At 44.4% G+C, this 17,013-nt stretch overlaps 1 long non-coding RNA gene across 1 annotated transcript in view; it reads left to right on the top strand.

Moving 5' to 3' along the window:
* The window catches only part of LOC144258500 (uncharacterized), a 92,337-nt gene extending 75,709 nt beyond the window's left edge, over positions 1 to 16,628 (top strand). The window contains exons 2-3 of the long non-coding RNA XR_013344691.1: positions 3,529 to 3,637; positions 16,550 to 16,628. This is a non-coding gene — a long non-coding RNA (uncharacterized LOC144258500). The remainder of the gene's footprint in view (positions 1 to 3,528; positions 3,638 to 16,549) is intronic.
* Positions 16,629 to 17,013: the final 385 nt, after the last annotated feature.

The raw sequence follows: 17,013 nt of genomic DNA on the forward strand, positions 1-17,013 counted from the left end.
TCTTTCCCTCCCCATCCTCTCTCCTCCACCCCCACCCATTTTTTCCCCTCCAGCCCACCCTCTTCCCTTCCCGGCTGGGTGATTTAGGCAGCCCCTGGAAAAGTGTTTGAAAAAGTGTCTCTGTGTAGGCAAGTGTGTGCATTGTATGTGTGTAAGAGACTGTGAGTCTTTGTGTAGGGAGGTGTGTGTATTGCCGCATGTGTGTATACCTGTGAGAATAAAATTTGCAGCCTGACTTTTTGACTTTTATTCCTTTTGCTGGCTTGTGCACGAAAAAAAAATGACGACATAAAATGTGTGTATTCATTTCATAACAAGTTTTTAAAAGAGAAGAACTCTAAAAGAAATGTATTATTTCTTAAAAGCTGAATGTTGTTGACTAGTAATTGGAAAAGAGCCAATGTATCATACATTTCTCCCCACCTTTGTCTAGTTACATTATAAACTCTTTGTTGCAGACTCTCTCTTTTTATGTGTGTGTCCAGCACCTACTACCCTGGAGCCCTGATCTTAGTTGGGGTCTCTAGACACTAAACAACAATTGTAATAATAAATAGTGTAGAAGTATGTGTCTTAATGCATGCTAGATATGTACACATGAATACACATGTGTATCTGCATGTAGGTGTGGGAGTCAGTTTCTGCAGATTTATTTTTATAGGTATCTGGACAGGTGTGCATTTCTGTGGTTGTGCTCTATGGATTTGTATTTGGGCTTTAGGAGTGGGCCTTTAATGGACCCATTGCAGCTGTGATAATGTGTGGTGCTAATTCCACACATAAAATTACAATAACTTTAGTAAACAAAAAACATGGAGCTGGTTATGAAAAATGGGAAGAGGGGAGGGAAAGAATCATGAAAATCTTTGTGAAATTTAATTTTTTTTAAAAATTACCCTTTTTGACTATTTTGCTGCCAGCTCTAGTGTCCTGTAACAAATAAAACCTGAATTTAGCATAATCATAGACGATTAGGGTTGGAAGAGACCTCAGGAGGTCATCTAGTCCAACCCCCTGCTCAAAGCAGGACCAACACCATAAGAATATATCTGTCAAAACAATACATATGCCTGTTTGGGCCTTGCAGTGAAAATGAGCACATGAGAGAGGATAGGGGAGAGCAAGCGACGGAGGGAGAGGGGATGGAGTGAGCGGGAGGTGGGGCAGTGGGCGGGGCAAGGGTGTTCAGTTTTCTGGAATTAGAAAGTTGGCAACCCTACTACTAGGTCTATTTTGTTTCTAACATCTATGATTCACTAGGGCCTTTGGATCCAAAGTGCTATGTAAAGAACTAAATGGTAATATACTATGATTCATTCTCGTTTTACTTATGTCTTTAATGTTCTTTTCTGTTTTAATCATTTAAGCATAATGGATTTATGTTAAGAACTCTTCAATGCATATAACATGCTTATAAGCTAACTGAATGCCTCAAAAGTTTCAGGGAACATTTGCTTGAATTTAAAAAAAAAAAAAAAAGAATTCACTTTGGCTGGAAGGTTAGTAATATACAAAGAGTAGGAATGAAATGGTGTTATGTTCCAGCCCCCAAGCTTCAGATCTTGAGCATGCTTTCCGGGCAGACAGTGTGCATCCAACACACAGCCCAGAAAAGTGACACTGTTAGGAAAAGTCAGCAGACAGCACACAAAGCATTGGGGTGGACACCCTTGTTGGCAGATTGCTACACAAATTAGTTCTGGATAAGTTGGCTCATCTACAGGCACATGAAACTATTGCTCTCCAACCCTCCTTCCTAATGCAGTAATACTGAAAGAACTACAGGACTGGAAATGTTTGGAGAAAGTATTAAGGGGGAATATGTGTTTGGGCGGGGAAGTCTGTAAGCACTTAGACAAAAAGAGTCGTGCAATAAACAGTTTGGGTTTATAAGGATAAAACATGCCAGACAAACAGGATTGGTTTTTTGGAAGGAATTACGGAATTAGTGGAGGAAAGGAATGCTGTAGATGTGATGGGCCAGATCCCAAGCTGTTTCTCAAGAGCACTCAGCATAGTTTAAGCCACTTTGGTGCTTCCCTGAAACTGGGGCTGCTGTACTTTATATTGGCTGTTAGCTGGGTGTGAAGGAGCTTTGACCATGCCCCATTACCTTTGGCCTTGCCCTTATATCAGCAGCCAGTGTGTTTATGGGGGGTGGTCTGGTGCAGAGCTAGCGGAGAAGCTCCCATATGCTTAGAGAATCCTTTACTGTCCAGCTAAGCTGGCTTTTGGGCATCTTTGTGCCAGTACAGGATTGGGCTAGATGCTTTAGCACAGTGTTTCTCAAACTTTTGTACTGGTCACCCCTTTCGGATAGAAAGCCTCTGAGTGCAACCCCCCTTATAAATTAAAAACACTTTTAAATATATTTAACACCATTATAAGTTCTGGATGCAAAGCGGGGCCTGGGATTAAGGCTGACAGCTCGCGACCCCCTATGTAATAACCTCACGACCCCCTGAGGAGTCCCAACCCCCAGTTTGAGAACTGCTGCTCTAGCATGCTATCTGGAGTAAAATCCTGGCCCCGCTGCAGTCAATGGCAAAGCCTTTGCTGACTTCAGTGGAGCTAGAATTCCACCCTACGTTTTAGAGAAACATTTGATAGAGTATGTATCAACACTTTACTTGGAACAATGCATCTACATTGGATTGGGTACAGTTAGTGGTGCAAGTAGAAATAATTTCTTGCTGGTACGCTGCACTCATGGAGGGACACGGGGGGAGGGGGCACGTGACCCCTCCACATGATTCTTCCCCACCCTGTCCCCAGCCCAGGCCCCTGCGCTCTCCCCATCCCCTCCCCATGGTCCACATCCATCCCCATTATCAGGGGGAGGGAGGAGTCTCTGTCCTCCCACTGCGCTGGACACCTCTGCTGTACAGACCCTAGGCAGGAGGACTCAGGAGACGCAGCTGTGTGGAAGGGCTGGGGGTGGGCTCCTCCTGTGTCTTTCCGTTACACCATACCAGCCATAAATATTTTACTGGTACAGCATACAGTACCGTACCACCATACTTGCACCACTGGGTACAGTTGTCTCTTGGCTGAAAACTAGCTGAAGCACCGTAAGCAAAGGGTAGGGATTAGGGGCAATGCAGCCCCATCCCCAATGGTGTGCAACAGAAATTGATGTTATTCCTGCCTTATTGAATTGGAGGAGGAAGGACTGCACTGATTCCTGCTCCATACTCGTCAGCAAGGTGTCCTATTATGGCGAGGAGCATGTGCTTACACGCCATGAGCGTTGCAGTGGATATGTACCCCTGCAAGCTGGGAAGCTCCAGCAGTCGTCCTGGCTCCAGTAGCTTCTGTCACTGTGGTACGGCTTTGCACTACTCCAGTGAGGGGCTGGACATGTTAGGCACGAGTGGGACTGATTTGGGACAAGTTGTCAATACCATTGTGAATAGAGATCGAACTAATTGTGCTCCCTTTTTGTTATAAAGGTAGGCGGGAAATTAACAGGATAAGATGTTATTTGAACACATGCAAGTGAGTACAGAATGTACTTTCTCCTCTCAGCTCTGTGATCACCACTAGCAATGGCCTTTGCCTGATGCTTCAAATTCCACCTTCTGAGCCAGTGAAGCTGATTTCCTCCCAGGGGAGAGTCACCCACAAAGGACGGCAGGTAGCATTTCTGTTGCTGTTCTCTTTTACAAGGTTTGCCTGGGGAGGGCAGCTTTAAACTATGGTTAGGCCTCCATAAGAGCCCCCCTGTCCTAGAGAGAGCAGCCTGGGGAAGTCCTGAATCAAAGCATCCCCTAGCCGCTTTTAACACCCCAGTGCTCCACCAGCAACCCCACCCCCGCAACTGGGGGCTCTGTTGGCCAGCTGCAGATCACCTGGTTAAGGAAGCTCATAAAGGCCTTGTGCTGATGTAACCCCCTCTGTGTTCCTCCACTATGCCAGTTGTCCGCTACTAGGGCTCATGTGCCCACGGTTCCACCAGCAGAGGCTACCTAACCCAAGGATAATCTAATCCTAAATATGTACTTTTTGATTAAACAACAAATAAAGAAAATGTATCCACAAGGATTTGATAGATATAAAGTCCAGCAAGGAAGAGGAATTGTTTAGTGTGGTTGAAAGAGATATGGCTAAGAGTGATTAAATAGAACAAAGAAAAATGCAAGATGAATATCAAGAAAAATCTACGAGACCTCTTAGACCATAGGAGATATTCCCAGGGATGCCCTATTGCTTGGGCTATTTTTAAACCAGACCCTATAAAGCATTGGCTAAAATATTGTACGGAAGAGTGGAATGTTCTTATTTCCAAAGATATTCTGTCATGCCTGGCACGTACACTCTCCCAGCTATACTTACACCCACATGGCTAGATGCCCATATGGGTGCATCACATGCAAAGAAGGAGAAGGGTACTGTAGAAATAAGAATTTAAACACTTTCTTTCAACCTGATTTGTCCTCTCATTCTGGGACCATAGTATCTTATGTCCAATCAAGAAAGCAGATAATTGGCTTTCTGTGCTGTCAGTAGTGATTCTGATATCTGTATCACCAGGTGAGGTGATAGCTTTTCATAGCATCCAGCACTGATTGCTTCAGACATGGGTATGTTTTCCTAGTATTTCAGCAGGCTGGGACTAGAGAATTCTTAAATTCACCACTTACTTGGGGTACTCAGATGTTTTAAGTGATGGCTGCCACCTACACCGCCTGGATTGGCTTATGCCTTAGATGGACAAATACACACCTCCAGATTAGACCTTTGCCAAATGTATAGGATGATGTTTGATGTGACAAATGAACAAGGTATCCAGCATCCCTCTTAAAGCACATGGGTGGAGCATTTGTAGCATACAAGAAATGGCATATCATAACTCCACCTACACCAGGAGTAGCTTTATCTCGGAGTCCTATAAATAGAAAACGTAATCAGTCATCTGACAGATGTTTCAGCCAGAAAGCTCAAGTTTACTCTGGCATGGACAGCACTAGCAAGTGGCTTGATTGTTTCAGTATCTTTTCTTTAAAAAGTCTCTTGCCTGTCAGAGGGAGAATTAAAGAGATATATAATGTTCAGGGGATAGGAATGCTTCTGCCTGGCGCCTATAAATCTACAGCTAACTGAGACACAAATGGCAAAGATGAACCAGGTAAGGCTTATTGTTTGTGTCCTCGTTGTCAAGGAGACAAGAGCTTTGTTTGACTGACATGGATAGCAGGCAAGAGTAGGAAATGTATATCCTGTTTCTATAACCATTTCCAAATTACAGGTTCTGTTCTGAAACAACACCATTGAATGATTTTTTTTTTGTAATAGGCATCTAACTAAATCCTACTTAACACAAGTGTTGACACATTTCTGAAAGCCAAAGCAGACTAAAGTCAGAAAGGAAAGAATTATTGCACCACAATCCCATATTGTTTGCAAGGAGGGGTGCAATGATGCTGTCACAGCTCTGGCAAAAGGTGGTGAAAAGTGTGAGGGACATAAACCTTTTAAAACAAACAGGATTAAAACCTTAAGTAACCAACATATGAAATGAATAGTCTCAAACTGTCTTCTCTCTGTAGAATAATTATTCTATCCTATATCATCCCACCACCAACGTACCTGAGCACCTACTCTTCCCTCTAGAGAAGTTCTTTCTTTCTTCCATTTACTAAGTCTTCTCTCTCCATTACCCTTCCTACTGAGGCCTGAGCTGTTTGAAGTGGCCCAGGCACTATACTCTGCTTGTCTACATACCTGTAGTAACAGGTTTCAGAGTAACAGCCGTGTTAGTCTGTATTCGCAAAAAGAAAAGGAGTACTTGCGGCACCTTAGAGACTAACCAATTTATTTGAGCATAAGCTTTCATGAGCTACAGCTCACTTCATCGGATGCATACTGTGGAAAGTACAGAAGACGTTTTTATACACACAAACCATGAAAAAATGGGTGATTATCACTACAAAAGGTTTTCTCTCCCCCACCCCACTCTCCGGTTGGTAATAGCTTATCGAAAGTGATCACTCTCCTTACAATGTGTATGATAATCAAGGTGGGCCATCCCCTGCCCCCCCCCCAAACCAACAGAGTGGGTTTGTGTGTGTGGGAAAAAAAAAAAGGGGGGGGGGGAGAAAACCTGGATTTGTGTTGGAAATGGCCCACCTTGATTTTCTCTCCCCCCCCCCCTTTATTTTTTCCACACACACAAACCCACTCTCCTGTTGGTTTGTGGGCGGGGAAGGGGGGAGGGGAGAAAACCTGGATTTGTGCTGGAAATGGCCCAACTTGATTATCATACACATTGTAAGGAGAGTGATCACTTTAGATAAGCTATTACCAGCAGGAGAGTGGGGCGGGCGGGGAGAGAAAACCTTTTGTAGTGATAATCACCCATTTTTTCATGGTTTGTGTGTATAAAAACGTCTTCTGTATTTTCCACAGCATGCATCCGATGAAGTGAGCTGTAGCTCACGGAAGCTTATGCTCAAATAAATTGGTTAGTCTCTAAGGTGCCACAAGTCCTCCTTTTCTTTATACCTATAGTAAATGCCTTTGTAGCCGCACTTCAAACTACAAGCTAGGGATGGGACAACTAGTTTGGATAAGACAGCTCATCTTCCTGCCTGTGATTCTTCACCTAAAACTTGAACTGAACCTGAACTTTATCAAAGTTTAGAAAAGCCTTTGATTCACTTTCCCTCCTCCATATGCCGCATGTCTTTATATCCAGGTTCCAGCAGGGACTGGAAATGCAGCTACACTGCAAGAAGTGCTGATCCTGGGGTCTTCTAGTCTGACCAGAAAATAGAAGCACTCAAAATCTCTGGTGAGATCCTATTCCCTAAAGCCTCTGTTTCACAAGAGGTTCAGAGACTATGAATTGGCTTCAGATAAGCATCCAGGTTTTGGAGAGATTATGTGATCTGAGCCTAAATACTGAACCTATTAAAGAGGCTCATCTGTATTTCGTATCCAAACTAAGCATGTGTAAGTTCCTTTAAATAGCAGCTCACTTTAAAAATAAAGGCTACCAAGTCATCTGTTCTCCTGAACTGGGGAATGAATACAGGGGTCCAACATATGAAATTCATTATTTACGGGCAGATGAATTCCTCATGGAAGAATGGGAAAGTCAGATGTCCAGCGCAGACAGCTTTGTGGTCTTTAGAGTTCCATTGTGTGCTGTCTTGTCCTTAATGCTGTGGAACGCTGTCAGCAGTATTGACAACAGCCTGACTGACACACTCATGCCACTCACGATGTCATCTCACAGGCATTTGTGTCAGTTCTTTCTGAGTATCCACTCCTGTACAAACAGCATTTCACTCAAGTGTAGCGGTAAAAGCTGTTTTCCATATTAATTAGGTTATATCCCCTAAAAAAGGCAATATACAATGAAGGGAACAATCTGGCAGTGGTAGAGGGATAGACTGCCTGACCCAACAGATCTCTGTATTGTACTTACCTGCCCCCCCTTACCATAGTATCCGAGCACCTCACAATCAGTAATATACTTCACTACATTCCTGTGAGGTAGGGAAGTACTATTACCACTGTTTTACAGAGGAGGAATTGAGGCACAGAGAGACTAAGGCCTGAACGCACAAAAGGAGTTAGGTATTGAATTGAACAGAGATCAGCTTCTTCTCCCCCTCTGGTGGAGGAGGGACTTGAACCCAGGGTCTCCCACATGAATACCCTAACCACTAAGCTAGGAGTCATGAGAAAGGTTGTCCTCCCTCAGCTGTTTTGTGTGAACGCACCTGCAGAGCCTGAGCTGCTAGGTGGTCTCTGAAAGCACACCATCAGGGTAGGCTCTGTGACTTAGGCAGCGGAATGCTTGTTTGTGAATCACTCTGGGGCTTCGGTGGGGAGATACGCATGTGGATGCTCCCAGAGAGGCAGCAATGCACATGCTTAGAAGTGGAAACATAGGCGGTTAGGGAATTTTACTGCCAAAAAACCCTCCAAAACCATAGGTGCCTACAGGGTTTCAGCAGGAGTTTTATGCCTTGCAGCAGTTCTGAAACTGGGACTTAGGCACCTAAATCCTTTGTGCATTCAGGTGTAAGTGACTTGCCCGTCACACAGGGAATCTATAGCAGAGCAGGGAACTGAACCCAAGTCTCAAGCTAGTGCCCTGACCACTGGATCATCCTTTCTCTCTGTGCCTATACTATTATGTCTTATGTATATAGACTATAGTTGTGGATGGTGCAAGTAAAAGTCATGGCCCCTGCCCTGAGCATCTTACAGTCTAAGATATATAAATCACAGCATAGCACAAGAAGGGGACATTGGGCAAAATGTTGGGAAAATGTGGGAGACTTATATTGTTTAAGGCTGTGAGGTAACTAATCTTCACATTGTACATTGTGTTATGGATTTTTGTTGTTTTAAATTGTAGTTTTGGCAAATGGGGCAAATTCAAAAACGACGTGCACCTTGATACAAGAGAAACATCAGCAAAGTGGAGGAAATTCAGAGACGAGCAATAAAGAAAGAGTAATCTTGGAAACTTTCTTAAGATTCAATTTAGAGTTCAGACTGTTAGCCTGGTGGGTCAGCACTGAAGTCAAACGAAAATAAACTTGTTAAATGTTTTTCCTTTCAAAAACATGCATTTCAAAGTACCTTCCCATGTAGATGACTTGTGTGGACAGCGAGTTTCACTTGGGGTCGGTCTTTGTAAATATGCATTGTTTGCAATAGTCTAGACTCATCTAGACTCTGATGAGTGGATATATTCCAAGGGTGCCCATCCTATCCAGATGAGTGCTTTTTGCTCAGTAGGGCCCCAATCCTGCAATTAGACGCACACAGACTTCTGCATGGAATCCTGTTGGCTTCACTGGGGCTCTGACCAGACACAGGAGTTCACCAATATGGTTGGCTTTGCCGTGTCAGAGCCTAGAAGAGCCAGGGGCTACACCTAATTTGCATTAAATGGAACAGATTGCATCTGCGTTTCCTTTTAATATAGTGATTTGATCCATAAAATACAGCCAGCCAGGAAATGGAGCATGGGCAAGATGTTTCATGCCATCTTTCCACCCTACATCATCTGGCATGGGCCAGGAGCCTCCCCAGCACCCGACACAACGAGGAGGAGCTCCAGAAGTTTCTCTAAATTACTCCACCTTTGGCACAGTCTGTACCTCAGGACAGTTACAGCACATAATATTCTGGCCCCACCCTCTCCCAGCACCCAAACATACATTTACATTGTTGTGCAGGGCTTAGCGAGTCAACCCCATGCCAGTGGGAAAGCCCCCTCGGCCCAAGAATTCCCCTTGGGAGTTCACTGTGCCTTTTGCACTGCATTGGCATAAAGGGGCCATAGTGGAACAGAACTGAGCCTACAGAGGACAGAGCAGGCATTCTACATCTTATTACTAGTGGCCATAACTCCATATCAGAGATTAATATTGCACTAAATTTGATCCATGGGCTGTTTTTTCCAACACATTTTGAAGAACTGCTTTAAACTCAAGGTCAGGAGACTTGGGGTTTTTCATACCTTGCTACATAATATCAAGGACTCACCAAGAGCAGAACTAACAAACATCCAGGACCCAGCCCACAGGGTTTAAGATGCATTCTGATATTTTGAGTTCTAAGTGAAAACTATTCATTGTAGGATTGGGGAAGGAATTTATCCTTTTTGTTTATTTTCTTTGGGCCTGATTGCAGTTGTTACAGCTTGGTTAGAAATTACTCCCCTGGCAAAGGAGATAAGAAACCCAGAAGAATCAGTGAGCAAAAATAAAGCACAGGAAGCCCAGCCTCAACATTCAAGGAATACTGCTCTGCAGAAACTGCAGAAAGGCCCTTCAAGCTTGCATAACTACCAGGAAGAACTAATATTATTCTGTTGTAAATGTACCTATTTGTGCTAGCATTAGATTTAGGCAACAAGTGAGAGGTCTGCAAACCTTTCAGTGACCTACAAACCTGCAATTTGACCAGTTTGCCACAATTTTTATTCTGTAACAAGTAAAAAATTTTCCCCAAGAATCGATAGTAGAGTGCGCTTCAATCTATCAGGCAAAGGTATAACAAAATCCCATGGCTAGAAATGGAAGCTAGCTAAATTCAAGCTAGAAATAAGGAGTAAATAAAGTATTTAACTGTGAAGATAATTAATCATTGGCACAACTCCCCAAGGGATGTGGTAGATTCTCCACCACTTCAAATCAAAATTTGATGTCTATCTAAAAATTACACTCTACCTCAAACACAATATTTGGGCTGGATGCAGGAATTACTAGATGGAATTCTCTGGTCTGTGCTATGCAGGATGTCTGGCTAGATGACCATAATGGTCCCTTCTAGCCTTAAAATCTATTAATACTGATGGAAAGTGAATTTTAGGCCCATAGCTGAGACAACATTTATATAAAAAAAACAACCCTTATTTCCTCTTATATTGTCTGTACAGCAATGTAAGCCGAAGGTCAGTGGGACATGAGTCAGCTGTCACATATCAGGGAACCTTGGGCTTGAGCATCTACACTACATTTTAACCCTATATTGAGGATTTTCTGACCTGTGCTGGTGTAACACTGACAGACTCCCCTGGTCGTCGACAGGCAGGATCGAACCGGGGACCTCTGGAGCTTCGTGCATGAGCCTCTTCAGCATAAGCTAAAAGCCAACTGCCTGGTAGCTAAGGCAGAAGAGCAGACTCATTTAGCTCTCTCTCTTTAAGTGGTCTCGATGCCACTAGATGGGATAGAACACCACACCCAGGAGGTGCGTGGGTTACACTGGAACCTACGCTCTGACGTCTACACTCCAGCACACAGACCTGAGTCAAAGTATCCCTATGTCAGAGTGCTTAATACCTAGTACCCCCCCTCCCAACGTTGACATGCTAGCCCTAGGAGCATGGTGCACTGTCAGAAAACTGAACTGTCCACCCTGTTTCCTAACTGTGACAGTGCTATCAATGGGATACTGGTGCTGATAAGGAGCACACGAGTATATAAACAGCGTGATATGCTCCTTTGGCTCCTGTCCTATAAAAAGTCTTCAAGGAGCTAAGGCATACTACAAAGTCTGCTGCACTCATCTTAGACCTGATGTAGCTCGTGAAACATAGAATCATAGAATCATAGAATATCAGGGTTGGAAGGGACCCCTGAAGGTCATCTAGTCCAACCCCCTGCTCGAAGCAGGACCAATTCCCAGTTAAATCATCCCAGCCAGGGCTTTGTCAAGCCTGACCTTAAAAACTTCCAAGGAAGGAGATTCCACCACCTCCCTAGGCAACGCATTCCAGTGTTTCACCACCCTCTTAGTGAAAAAGTTTTTCCTAATATCCAATCTAAACCTCCCCCACAGCAACTTGAGGCCATTACTCCTCGTTCTGTCATCTGCTACCATTGAGAACAGTCTAGAGCCATCCTCTTTGGAACCCCCTTTCAGGTAGTTGAAAGCAGCTATCAAATCCCCCCTCATTCTTCTCTTCTGCAGGCTAAACAATCCCAGCTCCCTCAGCCTCTCCTCATAAGTCATGTGTTCTAGACCCCTAATCATTTTTGTTGCCCTTCGCTGGACTCTCTCCAATTTATCCACATCCTTCTTGTAGTGTGGGGCCCAAAACTGGACACAGTACTCCAGATGAGGCCTCACCAATGTCGAATAGAGGGGGACGATCACGTCCCTCGATCTGCTCGCTATGCCCCTACTTATACATCCCAAAATGCCATTGGCCTTCTTGGCAACAAGGGCACACTGCTGACTCATATCCAGCTTCTCGTCCACTGTCACCCCTAGGTCCTTTTCTGCAGAACTGCTGCCTAGCCATTCGGTCCCTAGTCTGTAGCGGTGCATTGGATTCTTCCGTCCTAAGTGCAGGACCCTGCACTTATCCTTATTGAACCTCATCAGATTTCTTTTGGCCCAATCCTCCAATTTGTCTAGGTCCTTCTGTATCCTATCCCTCCCCTCCAGCGTATCTACCACTCCTCCCAGTTTAGTATCGTCCGCAAATTTGCTGAGAGTGCAATCCACACCATCCTCCAGATCATTTATGAAGATATTGAACAAAACCGGCCCCAGGACCGACCCCTGGGGCACTCCACTTGACACCGGCTGCCAACTAGACATGGAGCCATTGATCACTACCCGTTGAGCCCGACAATCTAGCCAGCTTTCTACCCACCCTATAGTGCATTCATCCAGCCCATACTTCCTTAACTTGCTGACAAGAATACTGTGGGAGACCGTGTCAAAAGCTTTGCTAAAGTCAAGAAACAATACATCCACTGCTTTCCCTTCATCCACAGAACCAGTAATCTCATGATAAAAGGCGATTAGATTAGTCAGGCATGACCTTCCCTTGGTGAATCCATGCTGGCTGTTCCTGATCACTTTCCTCTCATGCAAGTACTTCAAGATTGATTCTTTGAGGACCTGCTCCATGATTTTTCCAGGGACTGAGGTGAGGCTGACTGGCCTGTAGTTTGCATGATCACTTTGCATGATCCCTGTTCTGCCAGTAAATCCAAAAGTGTTCCAGCCACTGGACTCCGCCTATGCGTGGAGGGGAATGGAAAAGATAGAAAATCTATCAGCTGTCCCGGCTTCCCTCTGTAGCAATGGGAGACTATTCTCTCTTCCCCCCACCCTTGGCTTTACCACATGGGAGTGCAGAGAGAGCCCCACCAAACCAAAGAATCAGGAGGGGGAGCCAGGGGTGGAGAAAACCCACCAACAAAAAAACTCCTTTCTGCCAAGGAAAGACATTTCGTACCTGGGTCATTGTTCCTCAATTACACGCTGTATTGGGTTGGAGCAGTGACCATTTATCCCTTTTATGGCTTTTATCATCCATAATCAAACAGAAACCTCCCCTATCCACAGAGGACTTTGAGGTTTTAAGGGATGGTTACCAGACTAGATTACAGCAATGCCATACTCTTCATGGGCCTCTTGGTTCTGCTTTTCCCAGACTTGTATGCTGGAGCTGGTATGTGTGGATCTGACATGATAGCATTCTCTTTGACCTGCTCTTCCTCTTGCTCTCAGCGCTACACGCTGCTCTACTCCAGATCTGAGTGGAATAACTGAGATTAACCAGCTGTGAAGCATGTCAGCCCTTCCTAGCTGGTTAATTACACTCCCTTGACTTCTCAATATACTGTTTCCAGTCCCACTCCTCCAGCTCAATCAGCAGCTTGATGCAGCAGGGGAGATGCTGTGTGGGGATTAGGGAGTGTAATTAACCAACTAGAGAGCATTGGTCACATTCCTTTAGCTATTCTGTTATATAGCCCCCCACTCCACACTAACTTGGCTGCAATGTGAAAGGGCCGCCCTCATTCCCACATACCCTGCTTTATTAGGGTGCAGGCAGAAAGGGGAACTGACCCCAGAGCCCTGGTTGGTGAGAGAACTGGGATGAAATCCCACCCCTGACTTCCTCCTGCCAGCCCACCTCTTACTGGGGGAGAGGAATTCCATTTACAGCCGGAGCCCAGCCCTGTCCAACCACGGACAGGGAACTGGGTGACATGGGGGTGGAGCTGGAGAGAAGAGCCACACAAATGAGGTGAGAACATGTGGTGTTGCTACTGGCAGCAGAAGGAGGCCTAACCACAGACTGGGTCTAACGTCAGTACTGGGCAAATTAGTTGAAACAATAGTAAAGAATAAAATTGTCAGACACATAGAAGAACATAAATTGTTGTGCAAAAGTCAGCATGGTTTCTGTAAAGGGAAATAATGTCTTACTAATCTATTAGAGTTCTTTGGGGGGGTCAACAAACATGTGGACAAGGGGGATCCAGTGGACATAGTGCACTGAGATTTCCAGAAAGCCTTTGACAAGGTCCTGCACAAAAGGCTCTTACATAAATTAAATTGTCATAGGATAAGAGGGAAGAGCCTTTTATGGATTGAGAAATGGTTAAAAGATAGGGAACAAAGGGTAGGAAAAAATGGTAAATTTTCAGAATGGAGAGGGGTGACTAGTGGTGTTCCTCAAGGATCAGTCCTAGGACCAATCCTATTCAACTTATTTATAAATGATCTGGAGGAGGGGGTAAACCAGTGAGGTGGCAAAGTTTGCAGACGATACTAAACTGCTCAAGATAGTTAAGGCCAAAGCAGACTGTGAAGAACTTCAAAAAGATCTCACAAAACTAAGTGATTGGGCAACAAAATGGCAAATGAAATTTTAATGTGGATAAATGTAAAGTAATGCACATTGGAAAAAATAACCCAAACTATACATACAATATGATGGGGGCTAATTTAGCGACAACTAATCAGGAGAAAGATCTTGGAGTCCTCATGGATAGTTCTCTGAAGATGTCCACACAGTGTGCAGCGGCAGTCAAAAAAGCAAACGGGATGTTAGGAATCATTAAAAAAGGGATAGAGAATAAGACGGAGAATATCTTATTGCCCTTCTATAAATCCATGGTACGCCCACATCTTGAATACTACATACAGATGTCGTCCCCTCATCTCAAAAAAAAAATATTGGCATTGGAAAAGGTTCAGAGAAGGGCAACTAAAATGATTAGGGGTTTGGAATGGGTCCCATATGAGGAGAGATTAAAGAGGCTAGAACTTTTCAGTTTGGAAAAGAGGAGACTAAGGGGGGGGATATGATAGAGGTGTATATAAAATCATGAGTGGTGTGGAGAAAGTGAATAAGGAAAAGTTGTTTATTTGTTTCCATAATATAAGAACTAGGGGCCACCAAATGAAATTAATGGGTAGCAGGTTTAAAACAAATAAAAGGAAGCTCTTTGTCACTCAGCGCACAGTCAACCTGTGGAACTCCTGGCCTGAGGAGGTTGTGAAGGCTAGGACTATAACAGGATTTAAAAGAGAACTGGATAAATTCATGGAGGTTAAGTCCATTAATGGCTATTAGCCAGGATGGGTAAGGAATGGTGTCCCTAGCCTCTGTTTGTCAGAGGGTGGAGATGGGTGGCAGGAGAGAGATCACTAGATCATTACCTGTTGGGTTCACTCCCTCTGGGGCACCTGGCATTGGCCACTGTCGGTAGACAGGATGCTGGGCTGGATGGACCTTTGGTCTGACCCAGTATGGCCGTTCTTATGTTCTTAGGTTAGCGGAGCAGCTTAGAGTAGTCTGGGGCATGCTTACAGCTAGGCTGGGGGACAGATCCAGATCCAGAGAAGAGGCCTGACCAGCACTGCGACCGTGGGGAAGGACACCCAAAACACAGCAGGGACCAGAAGTTACCCCTCTTCACACTGTGCAAGAAATGGCAAGGGGCTGAAGTTACCTTGTTTTGGCACTAAGAGACTGGGGCATCTGGGATGGGTCAATTCAGACTCTTACTTGGGTTAGTGAGGGTTAACCTGTATGCCTAGGTGTTGGGGACTCAGTATATTGTACTATTGCTTGTGGGGGGAGAAAGGGAGTGTATATGTGAGTCCCTGTAGGACCCTCATCAGCCCCTTTTACTTGTCAAGTTTTGTTGCTGCCCAGAAAAGTGTGGGGTCATAGCCGAGTGCAGCATTTTTTCTGAGGTTGATTCCTGCTTCCCCCAAAATTGTGGAAGGCGACCAAGGGGTCTGGCCCTGGTGGGAGGCAAGCCATGTTCTCTGGCGTATGTGCCTGGGGGTTTGGGATCCAGTTAACAAACCCGGCATGCCTCCACCACTCTGTTCAGCTCAGGACTGGAGCAGTGCATGGCTGGGCAGAGCAGCAGCACGGGAGGCTGGGAAAGAAATTGCTTAGGGCTGTGGGAGTAGGAAAGGGAAGTACCCGGATGCTGAAGAGGCAGGAAGGAGGCCAGTGAACAGGAAAGGAGGCAAATGTTAGAGAGAGAGAGAAGATTCTGAGGAAAAGGCAGTAAAGAAAAGAGGCAGCAAAGGGCAGGAGAATAAAAACATGACAGAAAAGAAGGAAGAAGACAAAATACAGAGATAAGCAAAGTGATACCATGAAGGATGTCTCCAGCAGACATCCTGGGGAAAGGGCAGCTTGCATGAAGGCAGTGGGGCGTCTGGTCTCACAGTATGTGAGTGTGTAGGCCACTGCAGTGACGTAAGCACATGCTTGACTTTATACAGTGTAAATAACCGCATTGAAACCAAGCCACTTTGAAGTCAATGGGGCTACTCATAGTATTTAAAATGAAGCATGTACATAAATCTTTGCAGGATTGGGTATATAGTCACAATATAGGGGGAACTAGGCACAGACAGACAAAGCAGAGTGTTTAATTGATTTTTAAAAGAGGAATCCAGTATTTTATACATATAAAGCAAACTAACATTGGAAGAAGTAGCTATTGTATCAATTTTAAAATAATGATCTGAAGTAAACTTGTAAATGACAGTATTACTGAAAAATGGATCAAACAATTAGAAATGTTTCAAAATATTTAAAAATTCTTGACACGTTATTTCTGAATTGGAATTTAGGGCTGCGTACACAGGTTTTGCAGGAACCCAAATAAACCAGGATTTAGTATGTTGATATTCAGGTAAACCTGAATATCCTCAAGTATCTTAGTGTTTGTATGTTTTTCGCCAGCTTTTGTGAGGTTTTGTTTTGTTTTTTGTTCATGGTATTTCCACCATCCAGGAACATGCTGAAGAGGCAAAATTTTGTCATTTTGGTCTCATAAATGGCCAAATAGGCACTAATAGTGTCCTAGAAAAAGGTAAGTGGAATTGCAAATACTCAAACACAATCTGAATAAAAGCTGTAATGCCCGCTTGCACCCCAATACAATCTTAGATGACCTGCCGTTAAGTAAGAAAAAGGGGTGGTCCTAACTATGTGGGAGTGGTAAGTAGGGAATGCTAGCATGCTGGGAGTGATGAGTGAGGAATGCTGGGATTGTGGTTTGAGATTACTATACATTCGCCTTGCTCCCACACCACCACCAATTTGACCCCTGCTTTTCAAATGCCAGGATTGTACTGGTGTGTGTGTGAGTTTTAAGTCAAGTATAATTAACTCCTCTGCCAGAGAGCTTTCAGATTTGCTATAGAACATTAATGGTGCCTTACAGAGAATATAATGAGTTAACCAATAAATGCACC

Source organism: Eretmochelys imbricata, chromosome 1, assembly GCF_965152235.1.
Source record: "Eretmochelys imbricata isolate rEreImb1 chromosome 1, rEreImb1.hap1, whole genome shotgun sequence".
In the NCBI taxonomy this organism is placed as follows: Eukaryota; Metazoa; Chordata; order Testudines; family Cheloniidae; genus Eretmochelys; species Eretmochelys imbricata.